The sequence below is a fragment of the Schistocerca serialis genome, chromosome 5 (assembly GCF_023864345.2).
Source record: "Schistocerca serialis cubense isolate TAMUIC-IGC-003099 chromosome 5, iqSchSeri2.2, whole genome shotgun sequence".
NCBI lineage: Eukaryota > Metazoa > Arthropoda > Insecta > Orthoptera > Acrididae > Schistocerca > Schistocerca serialis.
The window spans coordinates 550,530,847-550,552,129 of NC_064642.1; the positions used below are offsets into that span (position 1 = coordinate 550,530,847).

At 41.2% G+C, this 21,283-nt stretch overlaps 1 non-coding gene across 1 annotated transcript; it reads left to right on the forward strand.

Annotated features, from left to right (window-relative positions):
• The first annotated feature begins 15,148 nt into the window (after positions 1-15,148).
• Positions 15,149-15,223, forward strand: Trnas-uga (transfer RNA serine (anticodon UGA)). Its single transcript has one exon. It is a non-coding gene; the product is annotated as a tRNA-Ser (tRNA).
• Positions 15,224-21,283: the final 6,060 nt, after the last annotated feature.

The following is a 21,283-nucleotide window of genomic DNA, read 5'->3' on the forward strand; positions in this document are numbered from 1 at the left end:
GCGGGGACGAAGCAGCAATCGGTATTGTAATTGTAAATTGTCGAAGCTGCATTGGTAAAGTACCGGAACTTCAAGCGCCGATAGAAAGCACCGAAGCTGAAATCGTTATAGGTACAGAAAGCTGGCTGAAGCCAGAGATAAATTCTGCCGAAATTTTTACAAAGGCACAGACGGTGTTTAGAAAGGATAGATTGCATGCAACCGGTGGTGACGTGTTTGTCGCTGTTAGTAGTAGTTTATCCTGTAGTGAAGTAGAAGTGGATAGCTCCTGTGAATTATTATGGGTGGAGGTTACACTCAACAACCGCTCTAGGTTAATAATTAGCTCCTTTTACCGACCTCCCGACTCAGCAGCATTAGTGGCAGAACAACTGAGAGAAAATTTGGAATACATTTCTCATAAATTTTCTCAGCATGTTATAGTCTTAGGTGGAGATTTCAATTTACCAGATATAGACTGGGACACACAGATGTTTAGGACGGGTGGTAGGGACAGAGCATCGAATGACATTATACTGAGTGCATTATCCGAAAATTACCTCGAGCAATTAAACAGAGAACCGACTCGTGGAGATAACATCTTGGACCTACTGATAACAAACAGACCCGAACTTTTCGACTCTGTAAGTGCAGAACAGGGAATCAGTGATCATAAGGCCGTTGCAGCATCCCTGAATATGGAAGTTAATAGGAATATAAAAAAAGGGAGGAAGATTTATCTGTTTAGCAAGAGTAATAGAAGGCAGATTTCAGACTACCTAACAGATCAAAACGAAAATTTCTGTTCCGACACTGACAATGTTGAGTGTTTATGGAAAAAGTTCAAGGCAATCGTAAAATGCGTTTTAGACAGGTACGTGCCGAGTAAAACTGTGAGGGACGGGAAAAACCCACCGTGGATCAACAACAAAGTTAGGAAACTACTGCGAAAGCAAATTGAGCTTCACTGCAAGTTCAAACGCAGCCAAAACCTCTCAGACAAACAGAAGCTAAACGATGTCAAAGTTAGCGTAAGGAGGGCTATGCATGAAGCCTTCAGTGAATTCGAAAGTAAAATTCTATGTACCGACTTGACAGAAAATCCTAGGAAGTTCTGGTATTACGTTAAATCAGGAAGTGGCTCGAAACAGCATATCCAGGCACTCCGGGATGATGATGGCATTGAAACAGAGGATGACACGCGTAAAGCTGAAATACTAACCACCTTTTTCCAAAGCTGTTTCACAGAGAAAGACCGCACTGTAGTTCCTTCTCTAAATCCTCGCACAAACGAAAAAATGGCTGACATCGAAATAAGTGTCCAAGGAATAGAAAAGCAACTGGAATCACTCAACAGAGGAAAGTCCACTGGACCTGACGGGATACCAATTCGATTCTACACAGAGTACGCGAAAGAACTTGCCCCCCTTTTAACAGCCGTGTACCGTAAGTCTCTAGAGGAGCGGAAGGTTCCAAATGATTGTAAAAGAGCACAGGTAGTCCCAGTCTTCAAGAAGGGTCGTCGAGCAGATGGGCAAAACTATAGACCTGTATCTCTGACATCGATCTGTTGTAGAATTTTAGAACATGTTTTTTGCTCGCGTATCATGTCGTTTTTGGAAACCCAGAATCTACTCTGTAGGAATCAACATGGATTCCGGAAACAGCGATCGTGTGAGACCCAACTCGCTTTATTTGTTCATGAGACACAGAAAATATTAGATACAGGCTCCCAGGTAGATGCCGTTTTCCTTGACTTCCGGAGGGCGTTCGATACAGTTCCGCACTGTCGGCTGATAAACAAAGTAAGAGCCTACGGAATATCAGACCAGCTGTGTGGCTGGATTGAAGAATTTTAGCAAAAAGAACACAGCATGTTGTTATCAATGGAGAGACGTCGACAGACGTTAAAGTAACCTCTGGCGTGCCACAGGGGAGTGTTATGGGATCATTGCTTTTCACAATGTATATAAATGACCTACTAGATAGTGTCGGAAGTTCCATGCGGCTTTTCGCGGATGGTGCTGCAGTATAGAGAGAAGTTGCAGCATTAGAAAATTGTAGCGAAATGCAGGAAGATCTGCAGCGGATAGGCACTTGGTGCAGGGAGTGGCAACTGACCCTTAACATAGACAAATGTAATGTATTGCGAATACATAGAAAGAAGCATCCTTTATTCTATGATTATATGATAGCGAAACAAACAATGGTAGCAGTTACTTCTGTAAAATATCTGGGAGTATGCGTACGGAATGATTTTAAGTGGAATGATGATATAAAATTAATTGTTGATAAGGCGGGTACCAGGTTGAGATTCATTGGGAGAGTCCTTAGAAAATGTAGTCCATCAACAAAGGAGGTGGCTTACAAAACACTCGTTCGACCTATACTTGAGTATCGCTAATCAGTGTGGGATCCGTACCAGATCGGGTTGACGGAGGAGATAGAGGAGATCCAAAGAAGAGCGGCGCGTTTCGTCACAGGGTTATTTGGTAACCGTGATAGCGTTACGGAGATGGTTAGCAAACACAAGTGGCAGACTCTGCAAGAGAGGCGCTCTGCATCGCGGTGTAGCTTGCTCGCCAGGTTTCGAGAGGGTGCGTTTCTGGATGAGGTATCGAATATATTGCTTCCCCCTACTTATACCTCCCGAGGAGATCACGAATGTAAAATTAGAGAGATTCGAGCGCGCACGGAGGTTTTCAGACAGTCGTTCTTCCCGCGAACCATACGCGACTGGAACAGAAAAGGGAGGTAATGACAGTGGCACCTAAAATGCCCTCCGCCACACACCGTTGGGTGGCATGCGGAGTATAAATGTAGATGTAGAATGTGGTAGATGTAGAATGAAGCGCCTAGAACCGCTCTGCCACACCGGCCGGCTAGCAGTTGTAACCTGAGTGAATATCTAACTAAATATACAATTTTATAAAACTCGTACGCCGCATATCTTGAACTTGGCGATAGTGACAGTTATATGGAGAATTACATTTATGAACAAAGTTTGTTTGCATCGAAGTCACGTTACACAGGATGCGCGCTTGTAGCGTTAGGAGTGCGAGGAGAATTTATTACAGCTTTCGTTTCCTAAGTATGTGCATAATTTTGGCTATATTAGTACGGCAATGTATCTTATATACATTACATTTATCCTATGCTGATTCATGAGTATTGAGCAAAGCACGCTTTATCAAGTAGATGAGCTAAAATTTTTAACTTCCGTGTTTGTAATATCGGTTTGATGTTTTCGAGCATAGTTTCTGAAGATCCAGTCGCAAGTACAATTTTGCGACTGCATCCTGTGGAAAACAAATAAACTATGATCACTTCCGTTTGTAAACATTTTGGTATTACAATTCCTGCTAGAGCATCTTCAGCCTTCTTCATCAGTACGCCACGCAAGAGCCCTCGGTTATTCTAGATTAGATTAGATTAGATTAGATTAATACTTGTTCCATAGATCATGAATACGACACTTCGTAATGATGTGGAACGTGTCAGGTTAATAAAAGATGTCTGTACAAGATATTACATTACACAATATATTGCATGACACTAATGTTTAAGTTTTTTCTGTTTTTTTTTGTTTTTTCCCCTTAATTTATATCTAAAAATTCAGTCAATGAGTAGAAGGAGTTGTCATCTAGAAATTCTTTTAATTTATTTTTAAATGTTAGTTGGCTATCTGTCAGGCTTTTGATGCTGTTTGGTAGGTGACCAAAGACTTTTGTGGCAGCATAATTTACCCCTTTCTGTGCCAAAGTCTGATTTAACCCTGCATAGTGAAGATCATCCTTTCTCCTGGTGTTATAGCTATGCACACTGCTATTACTTTTGAACTGGGTTGGATTATTAACAACAAATTTCATAAGTGAAAATATATACTGTGAGGTTACTGCGAGGATCCCTAGATCCTTAAATAGATGTCTGCAGGACGACCGTGGATGGGCTCCAGCAATTATTCTGATTACACGTTTTTGACCAATGAATAGTTTTCTACTCAACGATGAATTCCCCCAGAATATGATGCCATACGAAAGCAGTGAATGAAAGTAGACATAGTAAGCTAATTTACTGAGACTCTTATCACCAAAATTTGCAATAACCCTAATAGCATACGTAGCTGAACTCGTCTGTTTCAGCAGACCATCAATGTGTTGCTTCCAGTTTAACCTCTCATCAATGGACACACCTAAAAATTTTGAAAATTCTACCTTAGCTACAGACTTCTGTTCAAAGTCTATATTTATTACTGGAGTTGTGCCATTTACTGTACGGAACTGTATATACTGTGTTTTATCAAAATTTAAAGAGAGTCTGTTTGCTGAGAACCACTTAATAATTTTGTGAAAAACATCATTTACAATTACATCACTTAGTTCTTGGTTTTTGGATGTTACTACGATACTTGTATCATCAGCAAAAAGAACTAACTTTGCATCTTCATCAATGTGGAGTGGTAAGTCACTAATGTATATCAAGAACAGTAAAGGAGCTAAGACTGAACCCTGTGGGCCCCCGTACTTGATAGCCCCCCAGTTTGAGGAATCAGCTATTGTTTTAACATTACATGAACCACTTATTTCAACTTTCTGCATTCTTCCTGTTAAGTATGCATTAAACCATTTGTGCACTGCCCCCCTCAAACCATAATGATTTAGCTTATCTAAAAGATAGCTGTCGGGCAAGTTTCGGAAGTCGGACAGGGGGATTAGTGGACTTCCCTCGACTTTTTCTGGGCACAAATTTCACTGAGCGCAGTTTACAGGACAACTGTGGATGGAGAACAGGGAGAGGGGAAGGTGTCTGCGGAGGAAGGATAGGGAGGAAGGACGGTGACACTGGTACACCCGGAGATCACCGGAGTACGGATACAAGTGTAGATGACATTGCACATTCTTGCCGTGAAGCTACCCAGGGCCGGCGCTGTTGTTGGCTGTGATACAACAGCAAGCCCGATTGGTGGTCGCCCAGGGAACAGACTGTGTCGCGCTGCCGTGTTTTTCCGCGCTGTCTGCGTCATCGAAGGCTGTCCTTATCAGCCGATGCAGCTGACGCGACGGTCCGCGCTATCTGGCAACTTCACGAAGCGTTCTGCAGCCTCCATCTTGTCCTGATAAACAGCCTTCTTATCTTGCACGGGTCACTCCCAGGTTCGACGAAACAAAATCATTTACTGCAGAATTTAATGGCAGCCCTTGTCGTGACGTGGCAGCTTTGTTTATTTACTTTCTTGGAATTTGGTTATCACCAGCTTCACAAACACACACACACACACACACACACACACACACACGCACACACACAATTTTTAGTTTGTGTCAATGGACAACATTGTCCCTGTGGACAGGGACCAAAAGAACAACAAAAGCGCAAACATCGCGCTTCATGAAGTTCAAAATTGTAACTTTCGAGTGCAGTTCCTCAAGAACTTGTATCTTGTTTATGCTTGTATTGCCACAACAGAGAAGCATGCAGCTGAGGACAAGTGAAACCTTCCCGTCTCCTCTATATCCTCTTTTTTTATTGTTTTTTTTTGTTACGCAACCTTCCCTTCTAAAATAACCTATGAAACTTTACCTTAGGATTTCTATCTCTTGCTTAATAATAACAAATGAAATCTTGCCTTTGAAATTTATTCTCTTTCTCAATCTTCGCATACAAATTTAATTGCTGCTTATTAAAAGTTATTTTCTGATTATTTCGACGAAACATAGAATGTGTCGTCGTCGTGGCCCTCAGTCGTTATCTGCAATAACCCAAAACTGTTCCTTACCTTTCTTACTGTTACTGGATCGCCATCTGACTGCTACATCGAACTGCGACATGAATATGCTTACTCTGATTTACTATACTCTATTAACTGCTGGTGGGCTGTCATAATAAGTGGCTGTATTTATTACCGAAGCTGACGTTATTCTTTAATAGCAAAGCTGACGTTATTCTTTAATTAATTTGACTGAAGTTACGTAATTCATAGTTACACTTTTTCTTGACAACAATAAAATTTTTGCAAAGTTTTACGTTGATGGTTTTTGGGATGGATTATAATCAGTAATGCAACATTGCTGACAAAAATTAATTATATTCTGAAAAAGTTTCAAATATTTAGTGTTGGTAATGAAATGATTTAACAAACATTCAAACGGGACTTACTTTTTACAATAATCTTACAACTAGCATTGCGCAAACATACCTTCAGTAGTCTTGAGTTTCGCAAAGAAAATAATTCAATAAAATTAGTTCCTCTTATGATAATAGTTAGTTGATGTTTCTGTACATCCGTTTATAATCTCTTGTAAATCATAGCTGGTGGCTGGCAGGCACACTGCTCCTCTCAACCTCTCGCTTCAGACCTGCTACCAACTCGCTTCACATCTAGCTTACTACTGACTTCCTACGAACGCTAAAGTGCGGTCTCTCCTGCCAACAATGCTTTCTGGTGCAGACAATCCCTGCTACCATTACAAAATGTATCAATGCGCGGTCTTTCCCGCTCTTTTCTTAAAATGTATCCATACGCGGTCTCTCCCGCCCTTTTTAAAATTATATCAATCTGCGGTCTCTCTTGCCTACAATACTTTGGTGCAGACATTCCCTGCTACCACAATTATTTCCAACATGACAAATATTAATTATTCCTACTTAATCCTACTAATAAAATATAAACATCTTTCATAAATTGTGGTTTGACAATAGACAATAGAAATATACACGTCTTACACAAGTACTACGAAAGTAACTATGGCAAAATATTTTTTTATTCCTTGGGTCATTAGCCCATTCACAGGTTTGATGCGGCCCGCCCCTAACGTCTCTGCTGTGCCAACCTGTTCAACTCAATATTTAATGTACTCCAATCTCTGTCTTCTCCTGCAGTTTTTACGCTCTACAGCCCCCTCTAGTGCCATGGAAGATCATTTCTTGACGTCTTGACACATGTCTGTCATCCTGTTCCTTCCTTCTGTCACTGTTTCCCACATTTTCCTCTCCTCACTGAGTCTATAGAGAATATCATTTCTTTCCTTTTTTTCTACCTGATTTTCTACAACCTTCTGTAGCACCACATCTCAAACGCTTCGATTCTCTTCTGTTCCGGTTTTCCCAATCTCCATGATTCACCACCACATAATGCTGTACTCCAAACGTACATTATCCTAAATTTCTTCTTCAGGTTAGGGCCTATATTTGACTCCAGTAGACTTATCTTCGCCTTGAATGCTCAATTTGCGTGCGCTAGACTACCTTTTATGTCTTCTTTGCTTCGTCCGTGATGCGTTATTTTGCTTTCAAGGTAGCAGAATTCCCTTACTTCGCCTATTTCGTTACCCATTTTCAGTGTTAAGTTTACCGTTAATATAATTTCTGCTGCTCCTCAGTACTTTCGTCTTTTTTCGGTTTACTCTCAAGCCATAATGTGTGCTGTTCATTCCATGTAACACGTCCTTCGGTTCTTCCTCACTTTCACTGAAGATGGTAGTGTCATTAGCGAAATTTATCATCGATATCCTTTCATCCTGAATTTTAGTCTCACTCTTGAAGGTTCTTTTACTTCCATTATTGCTTCCTGGATGTATAAACTGAACAGTAGGGGAGGAAGACTATATCCCTGTCTTACACGTCTTCTAATCCAAGCAGTTCGTTATTAGTAACTTATGAAATAATGTAAAAACTGTCTTATAGAACCTAACTTGCTAGAAAATAAGAACTGAATATGAGTACCCACTCATGATGGTGCAGAGGTGCTGTAGTGTTACTGAACATTAAAGAGATAGTTGTGTGCATTATGGACGGACCTGAATTCCCACAAAAATAAAGAATCTGTTGTGAGTAATAAAAATTTGAGACTGACTGACATTCTAACCCAACTTTCCTGCTTTCCGCTAGTAGCCACCTTTATCATTGTCACTGATGTTCCTATCTACGATTTCCGAACACTAGTTCCAGAGATTCTCCCAGCACGTATGTGGGGATTACAACAATGGAGGATTGGAGACGGCGGAGAATAGTAGCCAACCAAGCCGCAAATAGTATACATTTTAATTAGACTTGTTGACATGACATGAATGATGAAGATAAAGATCAATGAAGACCCAGAGACGTAAATTATATAAGCGACATTTGGTCAGAAACTATCATTAGTCACAGCATGTTATTGCACTGAGGGCTCAGCTTTTCTGGCTGGTTTTATATCATATAATTTTATGTTATTGTATCTTCACTGATTTAATCCCCATCGTTCACTCTTTTTATTCCAGGGAATATAATCCATCTGGAATCAGATATATTTCCAATCCTCGGTCCTGATCAAAGTTGTAGGGAATTTTTCACTTCTCATCTAACGCGTGTGTGAGAACTGAAATACCTTCAAAAATATTCCCATTTTGGGAAACCCTTTGCCCCATTTTGCTAGGATTTTCTGATAAGAAATAAGTTCTGCAGCAGCCCCCCCTACCCCCAGCCCTCAGGAGTAACGAATGAAAGATGTCAAAACTAAAAAAAAGGAGATTGCCAGTTATTAGACTGAATCGACAGCCATACTCGTAGCACCGTTAATGTTATACCCTGGAAGGAGAGGGACGGAGACAGCAACAATGTATGCTTCGGTGTTCTTACAAAGGAATAAATGGAGATAGTAATGATAATAAAACATCCGTCATTTCACATCACACAATCGCATTATAATGCTTATTTTTTCTTTTCTGGGAAACGTTACTTCAAATCTCTATCATTTTATCTTCTTTTTGAGTTCAACATTTCAATCATTACAGAGCGATGTTGGCTCAGTTTATCAGGCAAGGAAATGGAAAGTTGCTGTACGCAAAATGGAAACAAAATACTGTCACCATGATCATGGTCTCAAAAAATGTGTGTGTGTAAGTTCTTAAGGGACCAAAATGCAGACGTCATCGGTGCCTAGGTTTACACACTACTTAAACTAACTTAAACTAACCTATGCTAAGAACAACACACACACCCATGTCCGAGGGAGGACTCGAACCTCTGGCGGGAGGGGCCGCGCATTCAGTGACATGGTGCCTCTAACTGCGTGGTCACTCCGCACGGCTGATCATACTCTCAGCTAATAGATTGTGTAGCGTTACATTATGAAGCAGTGTGTGTCTGTGTGACGATCACTACTGAGACATTAATGAACAATGTAGCGTCATCTTTTTATGTTTGCCGGCCTCTGTGACCGAGCGGTTCTAGGCGCTGCTATTGTCGCAGGTTCGAATCCTGTCTCGGGCGTGGATGTGTGTCTTGTCCTTAGGTTAGTTAGGTTTAAGTAGTTCTAGGTCTAGGGGACTGATGACCTCAGATGTTAAGTCTCATAGTGCTTAGAGCCATTTGAACCATTTTTTTTTGTATTATTAACGAACTTCTTCGCAAAACAATATTGTACAATGGTTGCAGTAAGTTGCCTGAAATCAGAGGAAGGGACGACTCGTGAGTTACAAAGTGCTGCCAGCAGTGCTGCTGGCACGGCGAGTGTAGGTAAACAGTTAAAAGTATGAGGTACATTGGTCGAGTAGCTACTCGTAGGCACACATTTCTGTAGTCGATGCTAAAGTAGGCTTGAGGCAGGGTAAAGAGCGACGCAAGGGGACAGTGGACGACTGAAAACGAGTGATTTACAGTTACTAATCAATGTAGCAATCGGATGGAAAGATTTGGGCTTGGCAAATGCCTGGAGAACGTTAGCTGCCATCATTGTAGTGCCAACAGTGAAGTACAGAGGACGTGATGTTACGATATAAGGATGCGTACTGCGTACAGTAGAAGAACAGTTCGCGGCCGATGGTTATTTGTATCAGCATAGTGCACTATGTCATAAAGAAGCGACTATGAGGTAATGGTTTATGAACAATAACATTCCTGAAATTGAGTGGGTCCCGATTTGAATCCAACAGAGGCTTGAGAAGAGTTAGAAGGTCCACTTCGCTCCAGACCCCAGTTCCCGACATCACTACCTTTTCCTGTTTCGCCTCTTGAGGAAGAATGGTCTGCCAATCTCCACAGACTTTCGAACAACTCACTGAAAGTGCCCCGAGTAGAGTTCAAGCCGTCTTAAGGGCGAAGGGTCGGCACACCTCTCGCTAATGTCCCCTAATAGATGTCCAGACACTTTTAGATCAGGCGGTGTACTTGTCCCATCCTTGTAGAACTGGACCTTGTAACGGGACATCCTCCTCTAGCACTACTTTTGCTCAACAGTAGTTGTCGATACCAGTGTTATATTACAAATTTTGGACTGGTCAATATTATCTCAGTTGCTTTTCTGAAAACTTTCACATAATTTTATACACAGTATGTTATATTTCAAGCTAAAATTTATGAAAAGCAATTACTTTATAAAATATATTAGTTTAGATGTTATAATCGACAAGTACTAGTTCTGAATGACGATTAGTTATTTTTTAGAAACATTTGAAATTACGAATTATTGGTTCACACAAAATTTCTATTATCAATTATGCAATCCTCTACTATTTATTATATTTATTTTTGGATTCGTTTATGAAATAATACACGAAATTAATAATGTAACAGAAACTAGTAGACGTTCATTTGTTAAGGATCACTGTAAACCTTTTGGAATATTGTTTCCCGCAGAGTAGAGAGTCATAAGCATGCCTCTGATTTGATCGGACGTATTTTAGTGCGATAAATGTAATTTCGGCTTTGTTATTGTGAAAAACCAGAAGATAGATAGATAGATTGCAGGAACACAGACACACTCATACATGCAAGCAGAGTGATGATTCATGGAGGTATGTTCCGTTTATGCAGCTAAATGACTGGCAGTTTGTTTATTGCCATATGCATTTCGCTTCTTTTATTTGTCAAGCATATAGGCAATAACTCTGATTATGTTAGCCTCTAAAACAATAACAAATATAAATCTGAAACATAACCAGAACAAATATTAATGAACCTTCCTCTGCCCCCTTCTCTCTCTCTCTCTCTCTCTCTCTCTCACACACACACACACACACACACACACACACACACACACACACACACACACACACAGACAGACAGACACACTCTCACACACAGACACACTCACACACACACACACACACACACACACACACACACAAACACCACTAAGAGAAAAAAAAGACAGGCTCCCACAAAGAGCAACTCATTTATACATAACAAAATACACACACACACACACAAACATAAATGAAAAATATCAAACCACACACACAACACAAATACGTTGAAAGATAAACATACAGCGACAGTTGGCCACAATACACACAGTAAACACGCAAATGTTGATCACAAAATGAAAAGTGCAAGTGATGCAAATGATGTGTTGTAACAAATGTGTGTGAAAAAAACGCCGGAAATCGACCAGCTGGAGCATGGGGACAAATGAACACATCTCCAGGACCCCACATATGGGCTAACAGCACTGGAAGTCGAAAGTAACACCGAGCGATAATTTCACCTCAAGAAATTTCTGTTACAAAAGTTGATTCTAATCTGAAAAGCAAGAGAAAAACATGACAAAATGTAACGCAGTAACATTTTGTAACTGTTACATCATGCATTTATTATATTTATAAAAAGAAACGTATTACAGCCCACTGAAGATGTTTCACAAATTAAAGAAACGAAACGCGTATGGCAACTAAGGAACGACGGAAAACAGGAGAAATGAAGAGCGACAATTCTTTGCTTCTCTGTGGTATCTGACACGTATTGAAGTGCTTCTGTACGAATGAATACTTGAGTTTCTGTTCCTGGCTTATGAGCAAACAGAAATCCTGCTTCGTGTTCTGTGTTGTACTGAAGTAGTTTCAGCTCTAGGAGTTTGCGGACGGTATAATACGTTCATTGTGTAGACAGAATTTATAGATACGCAACTTACATTCACTGCATGGCGACCAACAGCACTGAGCACATCGACACTGCAATACTACTTCCTCGAGCACCGGAATCGGTGATACACTCACCACGGCTCGGCAGATAGGAAAATAATCACGGGAAATGTGTCGAGGTCCACATGCTTCTTCACTGAGCTCTGTACTGTCAATGTTAGTCGCCGTGGAAGTCTTCTGTGTAACAGGCTGATGAGTATTAACCAACTCAGTGTGTCCACCTAATAAAAGGGGGCGCGATTTTGAGGGAAATTACAGATGTTCTCCAAATCTCAAAGCTAGATTGAGAGTAGGAGTTAACATTCTGCATTGATACATTTTAAATTTTTCTGTTATTTGAAAATAAATAATTTTACGGTATCTAGTTACAGTCATTCTAGTAGGATATCTATTCAACATTATCGATCTCATAATAAAGCTATAGCAGAATATCATCACGAGTAGATACCTCTTCTAATGTATTCCTCTAGGTGTAGGTTGTCGATAGCAGTGGATTCGCACTGTTTAGAATATCTACAGCATATGTAAACGGCTGTGCTATTCTGCACCGTGTTTGTATGATGCAACAAGAAACTGTGAGTAATATGTATACGCACATAGCCTGTTGCACAAGGAACTTTATGTTTTTAAATATTCTGCCGATGACAAACCTTTTATAATGTGCTATTTTTATCCACTTGACATCTTGTGCGCGAGGTCAGCGTAAAGTGAACATGTTTTACAAATGGTTCAAATAGCTCTGAGCATTATGGGACTTAACTTCTGAGGTCATCAGTCCCCTAGAACTTAGAACTACTTAAACCTAACGAACCTAAGGACATCGCACATATCCATGCCCGTGGGAGGATTCGAAACTGCGACCTTGGCGGTCGCGCGGTTCCAGACTGAAGCGCCTAGAACCGCTCGGCCGGCCATGTTTTACAACAAAACATTTTAAGACCTGAAGATGACAGCATAATCTGTTGAAACCGGTTACCTTAAACAAAAACAAATAAAAAAGTATATTTTGTGCGATATTGGCTTTTGAATGGTTTTTAACAATAAACAGATCACCCTTCAGTTTTCGCAAAATGAAAAAATTCACTGGAATTATTTGTTGGATATATTCCAATCCCGTTTTCCACTACAGGTTTTTGCCCTTCACACTTCCCTCTAGTATCATGGAAATTATTCTCTAATGTTTTAACACATGTCCTATCAGTCTTTCCCATCTTCTTGTCAGTGCTCTCCGTATGATTCTTCCCTCGCCGATCTTCCGGAGAACTTTCTCATTTGTCCACTTAATTTTCAACTTCCTTCCATAGCACTACATCTAGATCACAAACCATTCAATTCTCTTCTTTTCTGGTTACCTACGGTCCATGATTCACCACCATACCCCGATGTGCTCCGAACGGACTTACCCAGAAATTTCGTCCTCAAATCACGAACGATATTTGATACTGGCGAAACCTCCCCTTAGAAAAATTTATGAATGATTGTGCTGATAAACCCCCTTACGTTATTTGATTTTCAAACAACTGAGCAAAATAGAACGTACTCAGACATTTCTCTCTTTACTTAATCTGATCATCACTAAACTGACACACAATATTTTTAGCGCAACGCAATCTGACTTTCAATAATCCCTACAAAAGAATGGCCCTGACTAACAATAACCTGTAACTTTCATGAATCACTTACCTCACAAAAATCTTCGTTACTCGAACTACTGAAATACAGTGAGCGCCAATACTGCCAGCTAAATAAAAGATTCTAACTACTTAAGGCACTAACTACTGATAGGCATAGTTAGCAAATGAAAGATTTTGGTAGAGAACAAACAATGTATTTACCTTAATAGTGTTAAAAAGTGGTTCAAATGGTTCTGAGCACTATGGGACTCAACATCGTAGGTCATCAGTCCCCTAGACTTAGAACTACTTAAACCTAAAGACATCACCCACATCCATGCCCGAGGCAGGATTCGAACCTGCGACCGTAGCAGCAGCGCGGTTCCGGACTGCAGCTGTTAAAAAGTCATAATATATATATCAGTCCATGACATCCATTCTCACAAATGTACTGTTTCTGATGGACACACGTCCAGATCATCCGCTCTCAAAACTCCGCCATCTCTCTCCCCACATCCACCACTGCTGGCGGCTCACCTCCAACTACGCAACGCTACGCGCTGTTCACATCCCACTGCCCAACACTACACTAGCGAATAATCCAACAATGCCAACCAGCCACAGACTGCACACAGCACAGCCAGTGATTTTCCTACAGAGCGCTACATGGCGTTACCAATATAAAAACCTAAACAGCCTACTTACACTGGTAGTCTTCTTTTGGCCAGGAATGCGTTTTCCATGTTTGTTTGTCTGCTTACTGTGCCGTCCTTGCTTCCCCATGTTACTCCCGAGTTAGAAGAATTCCTTCACTTCATCAACTCGTTGGTCACCATTATCGATATTAAGTTTATGGCTAAACTCATTTCTGTTGCCCTTCTGCTTTCGTCTTCCTTCGGTTTACCTTATGGCCATATTGTGACTCATTAGACTATTTATTTCACTCTGCATGTCCTTTAATTGTGCTTTAGTTTCACTGATGATAACAATGCCATCAGCGAATCATATTGTTCATCCCGAATTTTAACCCTTTCCTGAATCTTTTTTTCATTTTCTTCTTTGCCTCTTCGATGTATAGAATGAACAGTAATGATGAAAAATTGCATCCCTATCTTACATGGACATGTAAATTAAAATATATTGATAAAATACCGTCCAATGCGATTTACAGTAGTGAAGAAAACAACAGACTGCCTGAAGGTGACGATGAGAAGGGCTGGGCTGACGTCGTTGAATGTTACTTGGTTTTAGAATCAGCATTTATATAAAACTTCCTGGCAGATTAAAACTGTGTGCCCGACCGAGACTCGAACTCGGGACCTTTGCCTTTCGCGGGCAAGTGCTCTACCAACTGAGCTACCGAAGCACGACTCACGTCCGGTACTCACAGCTTTACTTCTGCCAGTACCTCGTCTCCTACCTTCCAAACTTTACAGAAGCTCTCCTGCGAAACATGCAGAACTAGCACTCCTGAAAGAAAGGATATTGCGGAGACATGGCTTAGCCACAGCCTGGGCTGTGGCTAAGCCATGTCTCCGCAATATCCTTTCTTTCAGGAGTGCTAGTTCTGCATGTTTCGCAGGAGAGCTTCTGTAAAGTTTGGAAGGTAGGAGACGAGGTACTGGCAGAAGTAAAGCTGTGAGTACCGGACGTGAGTCGTGCTTCGGTAGCTCAGTTGGTAGAGCACTTGCCCGTGAAAGGCAAAGGTCCCGAGTTCGAGTCTCGGTCGGGCACACAGTTTTAATCTGCCAGGAAGTTTCATATCAGCGCACACTCCGCTGCAGAGTGAAAATCTCATTCTGGAAGCATTTATATAGTTCACATATGGCTCTTCTTCTAATGAACAAATGCCGATGAGTGCTATTTAAACATTCCACATCTTTACCAGCGTAGCCAACTGCCATCCGAGGCAATGGTTCCCTGTAACTATATCGATTTTAGCGGCGTATGCAGTCCGAGATGTGCTGGCTGTGATGGTTGACTACTGGCTGGTCTTTTGTCGTCACACGAAAGCCACCCCTCGCTCCTCCCACCTTTCCCATTTTCGCGTTTTTGCTTCCTTAACAAGGAGGGACTTCCCTTTCAGCTATTCCTATCCTATCGTTACAAGTTTAGCTGTCGATCCTACGACTTTTTCACAGATTACGTAGACATTGTTTATCATTATAAAACCATAAATAAACACAAATATTAAGGGAATATAATTCCATCATTGCAGATCCCAAGTCTGGGGCCTAATCTCGCAAGTGATGAGGAAGGAGGAAGGGAAGGAGTAACACCTCGTATATAGATCTGGGTCCATCCGGTTTCAAAAAATGGTTCAAATGGCTCTGAGCACTATGGGACTTAACATCTTAGGTCATCAGTCCCCTAGAACTTAGAACTACTTAAACCTAACTAACCTAAGGACATCACACACATCCATGCCCGAGGCAGGATTCGAACCTGCGACCGTAGCAGTCGCGCGGTTCCGGACTGAGCGCCTAGAGCGGAAGAACTACCTCCAGGACTCACAGTCTTGGTTGTTTTTTCTTGTGGCCCTCGGGCTACTCCCAAAACGATGATGTGGTCCCATACTCCGAGGAGCGTAGGGGACGATGCGGTAGACTCGCACCGCCGCACTAGGCAAGGTCCTATTGGAGGTGGTTTGCCTTTGCCTTCCTCCGACCATAACGCGGATGAATGATGATGATGCAGACGACACAACAACACCCACCCATCTCGAGGCAGGAAAAATCCCTGAGCCCGCCGGGAATCGAACCCGGGACCCCGTGCGCGGGAAGAGAGAGCGCTACGGTAAAACCACGAGCTGCGGACACTCTCAAAATAATTTCTATCAATCATGAAAGGGCCTGACGTAGATTATTTTACCCCAGGTGGACGATCCGCCGCACGCCAGTACGCCAGCAGACATTCGGATTCTCAGTCTGCAACATTCCACAAAGACGAATCGGAATCTCTTGGAACCTCTTCCAAATTTCAGCATGAACAGCCAACGTAAGTAGTGTCTTTTAATGTAAAGTCATTGTTGAAGAGTGGAAAACTAAGACATCTTACAGACGCGCTAAAGAGCCACAACATACTCATAGTAGCCACTCAACAAACGCGATATAGGATATACAAAGAGACTTTGGGGCCGAGAGTGATGAAAAATGCCACATCGTGGAACAGCCTTTATAACAGACGAAAAAAATCTTCAACTCAATAGTTGACTTTGATTTCCTATTGGAAAGACTCTCAAGTCTTACACACACAAGCACAAACAAAATTTACACAATCATCAATGTCCATGCCCCTATAAATGAAGGTAACAAGAAAAACAAAGTGGAAGCCTTTTGGACGTTACTAGCTGACATTATTCAGAAAATTCTGGGCGAAAACATCATCATTCTTCTTGGAGACTTTAATGCACAAATTGGTAAAGAAAAAAATACGAGAAAATTGTTGGAGATTAACCTGCGCACAAAAGAACAAACAGAAATGGCACCAGGCTAATAGAAATTCGCCAAGTACATCACTTAATTCTTAAATCCACAGCTTTCAAAAAACTACCACGAAAACAAAAGACATGGATAACCCCAAATCTCAGGCTAGGGGAATTTCAACTTCACCAGCAATAAAATTTCTCGCAAAGAAATCATGAATGTTAGAGTACTAAAGGGTGCAAACTTGTATTTATTCGGACCACAGCCTCTCTAAAACTAAGTTCAGAGGCATCCCGGACTGGAAACCCAGCATGAAACAAAAGAAGGGTCGAAAGCAAAGCACCGAAAAAATTTTAAAATCAGATAAATTCACAAAAACAAAAGAAAAGATTAAAACCTAAAGTTGGGAGAATATAAAGGAAAACCTCGTTACTAAGGACGAACGGATAGCACCCACCATAAAAAGCAAAACACACGCCTGGCGGTCGCTAGAATGTGATGCCCTCATTGAAATAAGAAAACAGGAATGGCAAAATTGGCAATTACAGGAAACAGAAGAAAGCAGATTAAATTTCATTAGAGTTAGAAAACCGATAGACAAAAGTATAAAAAGATTAAGAAGATTCATAAAAAAAAAACTGTTTTCCAAATTGAAGAAGAATTTACTAAAAACGACACAAGAGGCTTTTACAGAACGTTCAAACAAAGTTATCAACATACAAAGCTCCCAACCCCCTATTTCGAGATGTAAGTGGGACCAACGATCACAATAACACAGAAAATTGTAAGATACTAGCAGGCTACTCTGAGAAGCTCCTGACTTGTGAAGTCATCCCTGAAAAATTTGAATCCATCCATAATAACAGTGAGAAGCCGGGTTCAGAACCACCGACGACTAAAGAACTACATGAGGTAATTTCAGAACTGAAAAGCAACAAAGCGTCCAGAGAAAACCAAGTAGTGGCTGAAGTATGGAAAAAAAACTGACAAAAATGCAATCACATCTCTTCAATGTGTTTTCGATAAAATCTGGAAAGAAGAAGAGATCCCCGCAGAATGGAGAACAGCTCTCGTCCACCCCATCCACAAGAAAGGCTTAAACAATTGTGGAGGAATATCACAGCTGGATATAACATACAAGTTCCATTCTAAAGACGTTTTGAACAAGGCAGAGCAGGGTTCCGCAAATGGGGGAATATAAGCGAGGTTTTAGAAATTGCAGCTCATGCTCGGAACCAATACTACCTTAAAAACATTATGACATACCAAACATCAAGGGCAAAGACGTATGTAATCCCCCTCATTCATTTCAAAAAAGCATATGATTCGATTGACAGAAAACTTCTATTAGCAGTCCTCGAAGAAATTAGTTTTGATAACAAAACAACTAATATCATAACAGCGACACTAACAAATACATTTTCAAAAGTTAAGTTCATGGGTGAATTACCAGAACCCTTCGAAATAAAAACGGGGGTGCAACAGGGGGATGGGCTCTTACCGTTTCTATCCAATTGTGCGCTTGAGAAAGTAGTCAGAGAATGGAAGAGTGGTATAAGGTTGTGTTGGAAAAAGAAGAACCTTAAAGTAAGTTGCATTATCTTTGCAGATGACGTTGACCTGTTTCTGAAATAGTGGAAGAAACACTGGAGCAAATCCTTGAACTAAAGGAACAAGCAGCGAAAATAGATCTTCACATTTCCTTCGAGAAAACTAACAGTAAGTAAGATCTTGACAAACATCAAGAACTCAGGTAAACACCTCAGAGTCCAAGAACAAAAGACTGAGTTAGTGAAAAAAATTAATTATCTCGGAGAATGGATTGGTTGGAATGCTGGGGAAGGCAAAGCAATGGAATCCAGAAAAAGTAAACGTGGAGTGGCCTTCCGACTAACAAAAGATATTTACAACAAAAAATCCCTCTCATGGGGTCCAAAATTACACATTACAGAACAGTGATTATGTCAAAGGCACTGTATGCAGGAGAAACACTAAACATGAACTTCAGAGGCTAAATGGAGAAACTTGAGAGAAAAATTTTAAGGAAAAAGAAAATCGAGAAACTTTCAGATACAATGCAAAAAAGCAGGATGAATTTTTATGGACATCTTCGTAGAATGAACTCTAACAGATTAACCGAACAAGTACCGCGAAACAAAGCTCAACTGTTTTAAAGAAACTGAGAAAGACCTAGTAGAACTAAACATTTCAGAAAAATCACTAATAGAGCGAACAGCTAAATTAATTACTTAAGATGAAAAAATAAGGTTCCAAGACAAATGTACACAAAAAACCAAACTCATCATCTCGGAAGAAGAAAGGAAAAGATCACAAAGAAACAAGAAATACTGGGCATGAGAAAAGAACAACACACACACACACAAAAATGATTGACCTAACGTACCCAAAAGAGGGTGAAACAAAAGAAGATTAACAGAATATACACAAAATACAGGGAAAACATTGTTTATAAAAAAACTGAAAATTACAACTGACATTTAGTGACCGAAACTGCAGGGGAGAGTGCTGTAAGTGGAGGATAGTGTACCTAGGAACTCACGATGTTTCTTGGTCGGTGTTGGAATCTAGTGATAGATTTCAGAGTCACATGAAGAAACGTGCACTAGAAAACGCCATAAGCAATTTCCAGCGTTTCTACTTTTATTGGTGTGAGACATGAAGTTGTGTTTTGTATATCATTCGTAAATAGTTTGAGTTCTAGATGTTGAAGTGCTGTACGATTTTTTAAAGGTATTTTCAGGATGTTGTTAATTCCTCAGCGACCGAGTTTTATAGTGAGTAAAATTCTATATATTTTTAAAACTAGTTACATAACGTGTGAACAATTACGCCATACTTCGTCAGTCGTGCAGCATCTTGTATCTTGAAACGGAAGGTCCCTTCTGCACGGAACACGTGATATTTGCAAATCAACTGTGTTTCTTTAAAGTATTAACTATTTTCCCACGAAGAAATAGTCCGAATGCGGCGGAAATCGACAGTTATGATGTACGTTTAGAGAGAAACAAATGACAGCAGTTCCAGAATAAATTGAATGATTTATTCAAGAGAAAGAGCTTCAGAAGCTGACCAACTCAGTAACACTTTGGTCCACCTCTGGGCCTTATAGAAGCAGTTAGGCGGCTTGGCATTGGCTGACAGAATTGTTGGGTGTCCTCCTGAGGGATATCGTGCCAAATTCTATACAACTGGAGTTTTAGATAGTCAAAATCACGAGCTGGTTGGGGGAAGGGGGGGGGGGGGGCTGCCCATTGTGCTCCCACCGTATCAACTGAGAGAGATCCATCGACCTTCCTCACCAAGGTAGGGTTTGGCAAGCACGAAGCAGTAGTAACTCTAGCCATGTGCGGGCGGGCGTTATCTTGTTGAAATGTAAGCCGGGGATGGCTTGCCGTGAAGGCAAGAAAACGACGCGTAGAATATCGTCGGCGTAACGCTGTGCTGTAAGGGTGCCATGGATGACAATCTAAGGGGTCCTGCTATGAAATGAAATGCCCCCCGAGACTATTACTCCTGGTTGTCGAGCCTATGGTGGGCAACAGTCACGTTGGTATGCCGCCGCTGTTTGAGGAGTCTCCAGACACATCTTCATTCAGTTCGAAGCGGGCCTCGTCACTTACGAGAATTCTACACCATTCAATGAAATTCCAGGTCGAATGTGCGTAACACCACAGCGAACGGACTTGTTAGTGTACAGAGGTCAGTGGTAGTCAGCACAAGGGGCGTTGTGTGTTCAGCCCAATTCTGTGAGGCGCCTATTAATGGTCATTGTGGTCACTGAAGCACCAGTTGCACGTCGGATCGATGATAATCATTAATCTGGGGGTCTGAGTACCTCTCTGAGGACTGCTCGGCCCTCACGTCCTCTCGCCTCTCCAGATTGACCGCTTTCTTCTTGACGCTGTATTCCGCCATACACTCATTCCTGCTAACATCTTCGAATAGTGGCATTGCTCCTATCGAGATGTCGAGCGATTCGCCGGTTACTCCAACCGTCCTCCTTCAGCCCAACTACAAGTCCTCTGTGAAATGCGAACGTCTGCTTATACCGTTCACGTGCCTGTCTGCGAGGCATAGTTACCGTCCATCTGCGTACAAGGAATTAAATTCGAAACGACTTTATGCTCTTGTATCGACGTATCCCCCGTTTATTCTCCTTGTGAGCTGCGCAGTGAAATTGCGCTGCACAGTCACACATTCATCCGTCGGCCGCCAAAGTTCACAATTTTGCATTTTGTGTCAATACCTGTATGAATATCAATCTGTGACCAATTTGCGTAACTTTATTGTGGTGTGTCGTCTTTTTTGTTTTAGAGTGTACTTCTTGATTAGATTTTGGTATGTAGTA